This window comes from Notothenia coriiceps, unplaced genomic scaffold (assembly GCF_000735185.1).
Source record: "Notothenia coriiceps isolate Sejong01 unplaced genomic scaffold, NC01 NC01_scaffold00037244, whole genome shotgun sequence".
NCBI classification, from domain to species: Eukaryota; Metazoa; Chordata; class Actinopteri; order Perciformes; family Nototheniidae; genus Notothenia; species Notothenia coriiceps.
The window spans coordinates 24,710,831-24,720,378 of record NW_011369945.1 but is presented as its reverse complement, the minus strand read 5'-3'; the positions used below and the strand labels follow the sequence as shown (position 1 = coordinate 24,720,378).

At 38.1% G+C, this 9,548-nt stretch overlaps 1 protein-coding gene and 1 long non-coding RNA gene across 2 annotated transcripts in view; both read right to left on the bottom strand.

The window, feature by feature from the left end:
- LOC104965453 (kinesin light chain 1-like) overlaps positions 1-5,902 on the bottom strand; it is a 22,314-nt gene extending 16,412 nt beyond the window's left edge. The window contains exon 1 of the mRNA XM_010794409.1: positions 5,439-5,902. The gene's annotated coding sequence lies outside the window, so the exon portion shown is untranslated. The remainder of the gene's footprint in view (positions 1-5,438) is intronic.
- Positions 5,903-7,249: 1,347 nt separating this feature from the next.
- LOC104965072 (uncharacterized) lies at positions 7,250-9,014 on the bottom strand. Its single transcript, XR_800511.1, has 3 exons — positions 8,912-9,014; positions 8,009-8,099; positions 7,250-7,398 (listed from the first exon to the last, which is right to left on the bottom strand). It is a non-coding gene; the product is annotated as an uncharacterized lncRNA (long non-coding RNA).
- Positions 9,015-9,548: the final 534 nt, after the last annotated feature.

Sequence of the window (9,548 nt, the reverse complement as noted above, 5' to 3'; positions counted from 1 at the left end):
AATAACAATATACCAGCATTCATACCTCTCACTTACATGCATGTTTAACATACACACTCACACGCTAATGACACACACTCCCTCTACTTTACACATAGACAGGTGCCTTTACACACACACACACACACACACACACACACACACACACACACACACACACACACACACACACACACACACAGAATAATTACAGAAACACTCAGATGTTATGTTTCATTGCTGTGTGAAAGAACTGAAATGTAATCTTTGGTGCGGCAGACTTACGTAAATGTTACCCTTCATTTTGCAATAATAAAAACAGCTTGCCCAACCTGAGTATAAAAGCTGCGGTGATAGACGTGTCCTGAACTGCTTTAGGTTACCATTTCAGTTCAAGTGTGAATAACAATATTTAAGGAGCGAGCGAGCAGAATTCGGAAGAGCCTTAGCTCCTATCGCTCCATGTGACTCAGCAACACGCCTGCAGCCTATCAGCTGACAGCGGGGCAGGAAACTGTGTGCAGGAGAATATGGAAAAACAGCAGCTCCAGGTGAGCAGCGTGAGGGGACTTTCAGTGAAAAATAGATAGCAAACTGCGGCTGATCAGCCCCGATGTATTTTCAGAGGGACTGAGTGATATCGTAGGCAAACAGATTAGAGTGATTATCCTGTTGTAGCTCCGAATCAACATCAGTTTCAAATAAACGCTGCAACTAACTACTATTTTCAGTATTAATCTGTTGATTGTTTTATTGATTCAGTCATTATGTGATTAATAAAATGTCAAAAACAGTGACAAACTCCCTTTTACATTCTCATACGAACTAGCTTGGAGGATATCTTTACTGATAAGTCATTAGGAAATAACTAACAAGGGATCTATGAGAAATACAACAAGCAATATCATCTGCTAATAACAACAGCAATATCTGTCAGATTTGAATTTTCAACAGCCACCACCCAAAAACGTTACAATGTAGGCCGGTAATGAGCATTCATTACAAGTGTTCAATGATGTTGCAGAGAACAGAAGGTCTGCTGGGTCACTAGTAATACTCTATCAGTACATTGAGAACATGCCAATTATAATTAATACAGCTACAACTCCCTGATGGCCGACAAGTAGACATTGTTGCACCGCTCACAACGGGGGGGAAAATACTATTCTTTCAGATGTAGCTATCAAAATAAAAGTTGTTCTTACACTTTGAAACCTATTGGACTGGATTATTGAAAGGCACACGCACTATATTAAATTAGAAATCACTGTTTTATACATTATAAACACAGAGGAAGCTCAACTATCCTTAACTGCAACAACCCAGCAGGCTGTGTAATACAGAAGTGAAAGTGACAGCACAAGCTTTTTCTTTTTTCCTGCTCCGACCCAACAGTCTTTTATTTTTGGCATCAGATGAGTCTCGGAGCACAAAGCGCCACAGGGGGAAGGCACAGAAACTACTTTTGAAATGTAGATAGCTGGCTTGACAGGGAGAGCCCGGGGACGCTGCAGCTCCTCGTGTACAGTAAGCAGGTTAAAGCATGGTGATGGGGAGAATTGTAGGGTATGAATGAGGAGGGGTGGGTTGTGTTTGGGGCCAAGGAAGAAGAGGAACATCGAGTGCTTGCTCTAGGCTTTATGCCTGAGGAGCAGCAGGAAGAGCAGAACTGCGTGGCAATACTCTTAGTCAGCGATGTGTGGGCAGATAGGAACTGTGATTCACATCCACATTAAAGAACTAGAAGAGTCTGAAAGAGCCTCTCAAAGTCAAATGTTCTCTATCTTTCCGAGTATAACATATATTGGCGTTTGTTTACATGCTTTCTATCCATGATTCAAGAATGCAACAGTTGTTCTACCTGTATCCCGTCAATGAAAACATGTTTTGCATTTGGTTTTTACTGTCTTTGTTTGGTAAAAATAGCTTTAGAAACGTGGCAGGGTAGTTAACAACACTAGCTGTGATTACCACAGTTGAAAACAAAAGTGCAGCATACAGAAGTAAAGTCTTTAATGCGGTAAACATGTTGTTTACCGCATTAAAGACAAATGTGTTAATAGAACATTTACAAAACTATAAGACAACGTTCTCAATGACTGACACTTTAAACGTGATTAAAGAAACGTTTTGTCCACTCAGGTTCCCAATCAAACTGCAAACACTGACATGTCATGATCTTTTGATTTGATATAGTGATTGTTTGCAATTATAAAAAGTTCCCAATTTTCCTGGAGCCTCATCAGGATTCATTCAGAGACGTGTTTTTATCCACTTAACTAATTCAAGTCCAGTACTCACTTTCCTTTAAGGGTGTGTTTTCTAGTTCACTGCTATTTAATCCACTTTCTTAACTAGCTACTTTCCAGCTGTGTCTGTTTACTTTTTAGTTTAAGCCCAGTGGTGTTAAATGGGTTCATCAGCACTTTTTTTGCTGACAAAAGCCCTGATGAGAGCTGTGAGAGTGAAGACCAAACAGTAATGATGGTGTCCTTAAAAACAAAAACCACAAGCTGACAGACACTATAACATCTGCAAATACAAGAAGCAGTAGTCAAGTGATACTTTGATGAAAGCCTCTTCAAGTTGATCAAAGTTGCTCACATACATCTTGTGCTGTTGCTTTTGTACTACAGATTTCATATGAGGCCGTTCTCAATGTCACTTCTCCCTCAGTTTAACTCAACTATGAAGCCTTTACAAGTGTATCATGTGACGACACATTAACTTCAGACACCCAGAAAGGGGTTAACAAATCAGGCAGCGGAGACATGACACTGCAGGGCTGAAGCAGAGCAAACTACAAGTATTCATATCAATAATGAACTGATGTTCGGTGTCTCAGGAGGTCCTACAGGCAACACAATTAAAAGTGTGAAAACATCTGATTCAAATGTATCCAACAGAGGAACATAACTGCCTGATGAAATCATCTTGAACTATGGGTCATCTCTTAAAAAGGAGTCGCAGGCTCACTTCTGGTAAACCCCTCACTTGAGATGAAGAGCATCAATGACTGTTTTGGGCTTTGGGCGAGAGACTAATGTATCATTGTTCAGTGAAGTAGTTGAAGATGCTCTGATGTACAGAGACATAGTAGCTCATCGCTGCAGCACTTCCAAGCCTGAAATCTACAGAGATAATATACTGAATGTATTTCTGATATCTGGTTTGCCTAAGCAGAGATTACATTTCAGTCTTTAGGACTGTGTTACCAAAAGGAGTGCCTTCTAATCTAAGTTTCCCCTTGAAGAATCAATAAAAGTCTTATCTTATTTTCTCATTAGGTAATTCATTTCTGTGACTCTTCACCAGACATTCATCAAAGCTGAGAGCCTCATTTCTCATCATTCAGATTACATCAGAGCCATTATGAAAGAGCTGGATGTTCATTTGTTTCATCATTGATGAAGAATATGTTCTTGATTAATCAAAAGAGATGTGTTAAAACTCTGAAATAAGTCAGTCATCTGATGAGAGGATCTGAAACTGGAACATTTAAGACAATTTATCAAATATCACAATAGTACTGATGAATTTTCTGACAATAGATTGATTAATTGTGACAAAAGCAGAAACTGCAGCCTTCAAAGTGACCGCAAAGTTTGATCAACACATTTTCAAAACAGTTCATTAAAAACTGAACAAACCAAACATTATAACCTTTAAAAAAGTATTTACTGCCGGACTGTTGTTTAAGAGACCATACGTTTGAGCTAGTTGTTCCGAATAGACTGGCAACTAAGTGTATTTTCTTAATAAGTATTTCTGCTGCAAAGACACAAGCTCGAAGAAGAAAAAAACAATTTCGAGGCAAAGCATTTTCTTTCTAATGTCTGCATGATGTAGGTTTAAAACCCTTTGCCTTTATGTTAAATCTAATTGAATCCGAAGCCATAAATCAGCCAGACTAGTATAGATCGGCTGACATTCGGTTACGGCAGATTTATATATCTGTACAGGCCAATAAGTTAAAAGAAATAACAGTACAGAAATGCCAATAGAAGCCTGGTACTTACTGTAAGACCATGTCTCCTCATTACAGACACAACGTGAAAGAACCCTTGTAAAAAATATGTTACAATAAAAAAAAAATCATATACAAAACAGTACTGGTTGGAATTAAATTCCAGTACTAAGTCTGCAAGTGCAATGTGTAAAAGTACACAACAGTAAAATAAAAAAGGTACTGCATCTGCAATGTTTTAGCAGCAATTACCTTAAAATGTTATGCTGCTTTAAATGCTGCAACTGCAGAAGAGCTCTATGCTTCTCAAGCCGACCTGCAGCATTACAAGAAAATCTGCAGCGACCACACTTGATTATCATTTTCAACCAACAACACACACAAAACCTTCTGGGATTCAGCCACACAACAAGCTGTCCCAGGAGAGTGGAGGGGTGGTATCCTGCAGGAGGAGCCCTGCTACAGGTTGTCAAGAGTTACTCCTTTGTGGATGGATTATATATTAATGACTGCAGGGCAGGGTTCACACACTCAGAAAGAAAACCTTATATGTACTCCTCAGATTTCTATCATCAGAATACTTTAGAAATCTGAGGTGAAAATGGATTTTGTGACAGTTGCTCCATTTTCATATACTCTTGAATAAACCAAAAATAAGAGTAAACATGTGCACACTGTACTACAAAATATGTTAAATCATATTCAGTAGTGCATTAATATTATAAAATAATGTTACTGCTTAAACAGATTTTTGCTCAAAGTGCACAGTGCAAAACAGTGATGAAAGTACTGCAGTTTAATAATTTATGTAGAATATTGCACAATTGAATAGTTATTGCAGAGTATTGCACACATGAATAATTGCCAAGGTTGTGTAGCCCAATAATAGTTCATATAGCCCACATTGTGACTTAAATCTCAGATATTCATAAAACACCTTTCAGTGTTTCCCAGCTGTGATTCCCACACTGAGATCCAGTGTCCCTGTCTTCTCCTCAACACAGGCAGCTTTCAGAGCCATCAACCCCGCTTTGAATATCAATGAAAGGGACATCCAACATAACTATCACATGATAAACATCAAGACTTTTTGGGTTGCTGCAGTGGCCCAACCAGTGCATCCTTCCCAGGCATGTTTTCAGTCAATGCCCCTGTTGTTCCTGCTGCTTTTGTCCCCAGATATTTCACTAGCAAATGGATTAACCTGAAGAACCAGTTAGCAAAAATACCTCCCTGTCACACAAGCACTGCAGGGCTAACCCTGGGTTAGCACTCAGTGACAGTTAATGTGCTTATAGCGTCTAATTCCTGCAATGAACGTAAACACGGACCACAAATGAAAGGAAAAACCATCTCTAAAACCTATTAAAATATATAATAATTCATAGTATTGTTGTTTCACAAGATGACACCTCAAAATGATATGAACATTTCAGTGAAAGTGGTTAATTAGTTTATGACCGTTCCAAGAAATACACGGAGCCATTCTTACCGTTCTCTGGGACATCCGTTTCCAAAGTAGCTTCAATGTAACGTCAATTTATCTCTCCTTTTTGACGTCCAAATCACGTCTTTTTTAAATGAAACTGGTGTTGCTTTAAAGGTACAACTCTAGCCGATAAATAGAGTATGTCACTTTTAAAACACAATATCCAAAGTGTCTTCGAATGGGATATGTTCCTCTGGGTTTCACTGCATCAACCTCCGTTAATATATAATGACCAGCTAGCTACATAGCTAACCGGCTAACTGTCAAAACACTGGCTTTAGTCGGAGCCATAAATACAGAAAACCATGTTGTCCTTAAATTCCATGGCAGTCCGTAAAACTAACTTGATGGCGACTTCATGGGGTTGAATTAAAAGTTGACGAGTCGCCGGTGAAGCTGACAGCTCGCTGGTCCACTGGCTGGATGACTGACTGACTGCGCGGTGCGTGAAAATGGCGTTACCCGGCGCCCCCCTCACTTTCCTCGGTTACTAATGATGTCATCCCTGCTGCCAGGATTAAAGGGGAAGCTGTGGTGCGAACTCAGCTGCCAGATTTATTAAAAGCAATATACTTTAGTAAACCAATAAATACTGGTGGTAGAGGAAGCGGTACCAAAGTGAAGAAATACGAGTGAAAGTAAAAATCTTAACAAAACTATAGGCTTTGATTTATTCTAAAAATACTAATTATCAGTGGTATAAAATAACTAATTTCCAAGTCCCTCAAACTTGAGAGAGTACAACTTTGAGTGATTTGTACTTTACGTGAGTAATTCAAGTATTGCTACTCAATGACTAGATGATTAGAATATATTATATATTAACCAATTTGCATGAGTTATTTTACTTTTGATATCATTAGTTTAGTAGTATAATGATGCTAACATTTGTACTTTTTATTTAGTACAATTTTGAATGCAGGACTTTTACTTGTTACAGTATTCCTACACTGTTAGTTCTACTTTTTTAAGTACAAGATCCGAGTACTTCTTCGACCTCCGCACATAATGCAGAAAGTCGTATTTCCCAATAATATAACTTAAATTATGTAATTGTATTATAATTATTGGTGCAGTAAAGTTTTCATCATTTTAATATTACAACTGGTAAAGGCGAAGCTAATTTAAACAACTCATGTCGATTTATATTTTGTATCAATGGAATAAATCTACAAATCATACATTTGTATCAAATGTTATGACCGTCTGTCCACAACTGTTAACATTTTTAATATTCCTCTTCGAAGTTTTCCAAAACCATTCCTCTGCACTATTACATATTCAATAGGGGGTTCTTAAATTGCTCTTTTTAGTGGGATTTGAATAAACTGATAATACTTTTGTCAATGGTTAACATTTCAGAATGTGAAACATTTGTATGTCTTTGACTCACACTGAAAAGCAATTTAGTATAACATGTTATACATTCAGAATACATGTTGTTAAACAATAGTATTATTTAATTAATCTTCTTTCCTTTGTTATCGATTTATTGTAAAAATATTAATTGAAGGCATTTTGGGAAAAAGGTTTTGATATTTGAAAATGATGTTTCACAATATTACAATGAAAAAGAGATGGAACTAAGCCATGGTAATTGAGGGGTAGCTTAATCATGCAAGCTAAATATATTTTATATCAAGAGCAACCATTTTTTGGCAATTCTTTACCATTTACTCATTACACTTTCCATTTGGTGCTGCAACACTGCAAATTTCCCTGTTGTGGAACCAATAAAGGAATATCTCATGAAATTTGAAGCAAATATGAAGAAGCAGTACAGAAGAAAAAAAAAAATGCAGTAAGAACAAAGATAGGAGGGTGGGTAGATATTTTATTTGTGTATCAGGTGGTAGATGTGCTGTTATTCTTGTTGTTTCTTTTAGTAACAGTCCTCCAGATGTTCCTCAGAGCGACGCGGGCCATGAGCATGGTGATGGTGAAGTTACGTCGGTACCATTCACTGTAAACAACGAGGGGGGGAAGCTTTCAATGTAAATTCAGTGATAGAGTAAGACTTCAAATTATCTAGTGTCTGTACAATAAAATAAAGGTTTATTTTACTGAAATTACATTTGGATAAAGCTTTTAAGTAGACTGAGCGAAGGGTGCAATAATACCAGAGGGAAGAAATGTAAATGTTTGTGTCAGGTGGTTTAAATCAAAGAAATAAGCCCACACAGAAGAAAAATAAGTGCAGCAGCAGAGGTGATGTGTGGGCAGAAAACATATTTATGGAGAATGCAACAAACTTTAAACAAGGCAGCCACTTTGCAATGCTAATTCACACACACACACTCTTCAAAGCCTGCAATGTTTGTTGTGCTACACACACACACACACACACACACACACACACACACACACACACACACACACACACACACACACACACACACACACACACACACACACACACACACACACACACACACACACACACACACACACACACACACACACACACACACAGTACAGAATATAACTATATAAATGTCTTTAAAGCCCACAGCTCCTTTTTACCCGCCCACCCAGCGGCACCATGGGAGATACACAGCTGCAAAACAACTCACTTGTTATAACTCGAATGTCGTACTCTGTTTGTGTCCAAGAAGCCTTTGTAAAACACGGCCATCACTTCACTGTCCAGGGAGCGCCGCCGACCTGAGGGGGGGAGGAGACCGAGGAGAAGGTTATATTCTTTGTAAGATGCAATGCATTTATAAAAGAAAGCACCAGATGTTACATAAATACTCATTGTTCAATGTGCTTTTAATTATCAAGAAACACAGAGGGGAGTTGGGGGAGAAATAGGGAGGAGACAAGAAGGAGGTAAAGGTGAGAAAGCAATTAACAGAGTAAGGGAGGAAGCAACTAAGGACAGATGGAAGGAGATTAAGAAGACACAGATTTATGGAAAGAAGATTGATGAAGAGAAAATGGGATGGGGAAAGGAGACAGGGAAAAAAATAGAAAAGGGAATAAGAGGAAAATGGTGGACAGAGGGAAGGAAATGAGGAGTAAGGAAAGGAGATTTAGAGGAAGGAGAGAAAAGTGAGATGATGAAAAGAGGATAACAGAAAGTGAGCAAGGAAGGACATGAGTAGTAAATGAGACGAGTAGTATGGAGAGAAGACGGACACAAGTGAAGAAGAATGGAGATATAAAAAAGGTGAAAAGGGAGCTGTACAGAGAAAAGGAGATCAAAACAAATACTGCAGACTTCAGCATCAGTTTTATTTGTTGGCTCTTGCAAAACCAGGAAGCTTTGGATTGTCGGCTGAAGCCTGAAGCTTCCTGGGTGAAAAAGACCCAAATTTCTCTGCGACATCGTAAAATCCTCATGAAACACTGCTCACAGGAGAAGGTACCGACGTCACCTCAACTACAGTCTGTCAGACTGAAGGTTATCTCTATGCAAAAGCATGCAGGATGTTTTTACACTGAGATTTACATGTTGATAACTGCATCCTTACCTTCTTCATCACGAGGAGTCAAGCCTTCTGCTTTCAGTTGTGAAATGATAAATTGTTCTTTTTCCTGCAAAAAGCATAACAGCTATAAATTCTCACATAGAAGTTACAATTGGCTTGTCCCCTTTAAATACAAAATAAACCATAACACAGTTTAGTTGTGTGAAGCTGCCCTCTGCTGGTCTAAATCAATAGTTTCGTGTTGTACAAAAGAGCCCTGCATGTAGACACCAATACTACAAATTTAGCCAATGACAAAAAATACATTTTTAATGTGGAAGCACTGCGGTCCTCCAAGCTCCATTTCAAGTACATTGCCAAAATAACATTATGCCAATTCAAAGTATCGGTCTTGGAAACCCAAATACTGCACTTCTAGAAAAATAAGGCAGTTCTAAAGCTGTTAGGGTTAAAAAATATTATTCTTTAGGAGCCAGCCAGCCAGCCAGCCACACACCTTTAAGTGCAGAACTATATATACACACACACACACACACACACACACACACATTATTCTTTAAGTGCAGAACTATATATATAAATAAATATACACACACATATATATTATTCTTTAAGTGCAGAACTATAGATAGATAGAGATAGAGATAGAGATAGAGAGATATAAATATATATACTATAA